The sequence below is a fragment of the Spodoptera frugiperda genome, chromosome 25, assembly GCF_023101765.2.
Source record: "Spodoptera frugiperda isolate SF20-4 chromosome 25, AGI-APGP_CSIRO_Sfru_2.0, whole genome shotgun sequence".
Taxonomy (NCBI): Eukaryota; Metazoa; Arthropoda; class Insecta; order Lepidoptera; family Noctuidae; genus Spodoptera; species Spodoptera frugiperda.
The window spans coordinates 8343161-8348126 of NC_064236.1; positions in this window are offsets into that span (position 1 = coordinate 8343161).

The window sequence follows — 4966 nt, forward strand, 5'->3', positions numbered from 1 at the left end:
AGATACTGTGCAATAATGTTACTGGCATACACCAAAATCTGCCATTCTTCAAACATATTTTACTCCTCAATTCTAAATTAGCACAACCTAGTCATTACAATTCTAATATACGGATTCTTAATTAAGTTATACGCTATTAAACGTCGTTTCCATGTAAAATGTGTATTCTTGTTTATGTAATGGGTCGTTTCATGTAAAATATTACGTGTTTGTACACCTTTAATGATAAATGGACACTAAAAAAACGTGTGTTGAAGATGCTGCATAATGTAGGTACCAAAAAAATGTATAGACTGAAATTGTGTGATGCGTACTGAGCCTTTCAATTTTGAAGTGTGTGGAGATTATTATATAAGTCTACATGTTTATAACACACATGCCTGACTAAAAAAAAAATCAAGTTAGTACTAACATAGTTTTTAAGTTGTCCTACTAACATAATTCTATTGTAACTTATTTTTGTAAGAATATGTACATTTATAAATTATGAAATAATTTTCTGAAACAAATAATTTATTTTTATTACATATATAAAAATATCAGTCAGATCGGAAAATGTCTGTAATTGTGAATTGAACAGTATTCTTGTTAAACATTATTATAGTCGACACGTACGAAGGACAATATTTATCGCGGCATAAACTAGAGTGAATGGATTACTTAATTGATTTAATTTTCTTAAGATTACGTTTCTTTTTTATTTATTTAGTGTTTCATAAAATGGCTATTTTCTATGTTTATTCCACATAGATAATGATATATTTAGAGCTCTGTACTGTCGAAAAGAGGGGTTTCTCGTGGTTTTCATACCGAGTTAGAGGGTAGGACATTGCAATTTACAATTATCAGGTTTTTTTAGAGGGCTGCAACAAAACCAAAAAAATTTTTTGTTAAAAATTTGGAATAGTGTATAAGTACTTTTTTTATAATCCTAGGACTAAAGGTACATTTAGGAAAGACGTAACTACTTAGGTAGGTCAAATGAATTAAAAAAAAACCTAAGTTGCAAGCATCTGTTAGAGATGTTATCTTTACTAAATACAAGTACGTTTTAATGAATTAAATAAAGTAGGAAATAATTTCTATTATTTAGGTCCGCAACAATAAACGAACATGTTCACCATGAAACCAAGATATCCTCGTACTTGAAGATAGAGTTAGGTAAGGCCTAGTCATCTAGTGCTGATGTCGTTACATCACGAGGTCTCTATACCTAAGTACTCAATGTTGCAGGAAACTAACTTTTTACGAAAACATACACACATAAAAACAGTTCTAGGTAACCAACATTTTTGTTAAGACTATTAAAATTATATGGTACTTACAACATAAATTGTGAAAAGTATTTACATTGTACAGTGGCATTATGTACCATAATGTGCATCTATACCCCTTCGAGGATTAGAGACGCGACAGTGAAAAACAAAATATAAAAAAAAAATTCATAAGAATGACTACCAATTTTATTATAAAAAGCATGTTCATATTTCCTTTGACTATAAGAAATGAGTAACCTAATTACCTACAAAATTTACATTAAAACAAACGAATGATACGAGATCTAGGACAAATCAATAAAAATTTGAAACAAAGGAAGCCTATGGGTTGGCGAGATTGCTTTGCCGGCCTACTTTCCGTGCTGTATGCTGTAACAGCAATAATTTAAGGGTTACGTCCAGTGTATTGCGATGTTACTGTTTGCACTCGTAATACACATAGCATGAGAATACAAGTACTTTGATGCGAGACTAATTGTATTTCTAAATTACCTACTTTTTGTTTAAACGAAATTGTAGCACGGTGTTCCAAAAACCGTGCCCAGTGGCTGTAGTGGCACAATGAGGCTAATCAGTGGGTAAATCTTTTTATAGGTCTATTCTCATAGTTAAGCAATTTGGTGGACTCTGCTCATTACTATTTACCTTTTTAAAATATCGGCTTTGCTTGTCCTCGGACATAGAAATTCAGTGAGGTTGGTAAAAGCTTTTATGAAGAAAATACATAAATGTCCATATATATGTATGTTTGTCACCAAATTGTATCTCATGTATCGCGTTATCGTAACAATTGTTTCACAGCTGATGGATGATGTCTTTTGTTGTTAGAACAAATACTTAAAACAGAACAAAATAAATTTTAGGGCTCCATATGGACGTAATTCTTGTTGATTTTAGTCATTATTATTCGGTAGACATTGACAACGGAAGCAGGCACTTAAGTGAAACTTTATTGACGGCTTGAAATGTGCATTCACAGACAGACAGTATGTGTATTTTTACTGGAAATATATATGATGACCTATATTTAAAAATAAGTTCGGCTCCATACAACAAGTGGACTTTTATAGCTATTTTTGTAGATATTTTATTTATATACTACCAATATAGTATCGTACTTATTTTGTTAGTATGAGCTTAGCTGGGATTCTTTCCAGATTATGATATAAGGCGCGCCCACCGCAAGGCGGGAGAAGTCATTGGATGATTTTCTACTCACAAACGTGCACGGAGAGGCTACGCACGTGTATTAAGCTTCGCTTTGTAAGAATATGTATGTGGTTGTGTCCAGTCCAACACTCGGAGAGGCTATGGATGAAATTGACGTCATTGATACACGCGTGGCTTGCTTGAATAGGTGGCTACATAGCTCAACGTGTGTGTACGTTTCCACTGGAGGACACGAATATGACCCATGACTATGTACAGCTCACTTATTGCAGCGCAGTTTTCAATCATACCGTATCACGCTAAAGATAGTCGTGGGTCGTAGTCGTGTACTCCAGTGGAAACCTGGACCCGGGTTGTCAAACAAATTAATACACGCCGCCCGACCAGAACCAGACCCGTGCCATCAGACCTCTACAGATGGGGCCCAGTATGGCTGATGCCTGATCCGGAGCTGCGGACTACCTAACAGGTTTACCGGGGCGTAACATCAGTCCTTTAGTCAGTAAGAGTCTGACACTCCTTCTCGCCTTGCCCAGGGCGGGAGAATACATTGGATGACATTCCAGCCTCAAAAAAAAAAAAACTAAAATATGCCGCGTGCCCGTGCACAGCATGCGCCGCGGTGGGCCCTAGCCTTTACTGCGACTTGAAAAGTAATTCCAAAACCAGTCCTGGTTTTAAAAGTATAGCCTAGACAATCATGATGATGTCCTTGCATTGCAGCTATATGCAACTATGTAGATTATTCTATGCCAGACCAAATGTGAGAGTTTCAAATTTTAAAGTTCATGATGGCGAAATATCTGATTCACGTTTCTTTATAAATAAATACTTAATTGCTATTTGAGATAGTTAACTAAATGATTTATTTGGCATTATGATTTATATTTATAGAGTACAAGTATATATTTATACATAGGTAAGTACCGGACCTAGTACCTCCTTAAATTCAGAGCGCGATCTTCCCTTCCTTGAGGATCTCAAAGCGAATTGTCATTGTCTCCAATCCAGTCCCTTGACTGGTGATGCTTAACTTCTTAACATTTGATGTTTAACTTCTCTTACTTATAGGAAAAAATAAGCAAATGATAATTATTTAAGCCAGCTCAATATAATCAACCAAACTTCCAATTATTAAGTTTGGTTAGTTTTGAACATTAAAAGGTAAGTTCCACCAGAACGTGGTAAGTAGAGCGTGGTTCATATGAGTGGTTCATAGTAGTGCTTTATATGTAGTGCGTAGTTCGTAGCACGAAGTATATTTCATGCTGACGTAACGCGTAGTACGTAACTCGTAGCGCGTTCTACTCGTATGTAGTTCAAACAGCGTACTACGTAGTTCATAGCGCGTACTACTTAGTTCATAGCGAGTAGTAGGTACGTAACTCTTAGTTAGTAGAGTACTCTTCGTAGTAAGACAGTACGTACGAAGAATGTAGCATGTAGTTCGCACGAAGTACCTACATAGCTCGTAGCGCGGAGTACATAGCTTATTGTATTTAGCACGTAGCGAGTAGTACGTAGCGTATAGTATATAGCTCGTAGCGAGTAATACGTAGCTCGTAGCTTGTAGCGAGTAATACGTAGCTCGTAGCTTGTAGCGAGTAATACGTAGCTCGTAGCGAGTAATACGTAGCTCGTAGCGAGTAATACGTAGCTCGTAGCGAGTAATACGTAGCTCGTAGCGTTTAGTACGTAGCTCGAAGCGAGTAATACGTAGCTTGTAGCGAGTAATACGTAGCTCGTAGCGAGTAATACGCAGCTCGTAGCGAGTAATACGTAGCTCGTAGCGAGTAATACGTAGCTCGTAGCGTTTAGTACGTAGCTCGAAGTTAGTAGAGCGTAGATAGATGCAGGAACTACGTAGCGCCAAGTTCCTACACAGCTCTTAGTAGAGCGTGGTTATTAGCCCCTAGTAAATAACGCTCCGTAGACAGGTTAGTTTCGTACCACGTAGTATATAGCGCTTAATAGAAAGGTTCGTTTCGTATCACGTAGTGCGTAGTATGTCACTCGTAGCAAGCTATTAATTGTAAACAAGTGCAAACATCTATAAAATTAATCGCTGGAAAACGCTGCTACGCGCTACGAGCTATCGCTGTAGTATTTTTCAATCAGGTTATAATTTTGTGGGATGAGTGCTGAGTGGGTGAGTCTCAAGTTTATGTACGTTTGTACATTTTATTTTTAGTTCGTCTTATGTGCAGGGTAAGGTACACATACCTATCAAGACACAGATTTGGCAGCTCTTGAAATTACTGGTATTAGTATAACGGGTTTTTTTTTTCATTGAGCAGTCGTATATGCAAGCGTGTGACTTTCCGAAATTGTACCGTAGAATTTTAGGAAGCGTAGCGCATAGAACCATAGAAATAATTAAAGTAATTATACAAAGATAAAAGGCATTTAGATGAATTATTACAACTAATCATGTGCACATTATTCAGATCAAGTTTAGTAATCATGGTATTGGATACGAAAAGGCTACAGGAACTACACAGCCAGAAATAAAACACAAA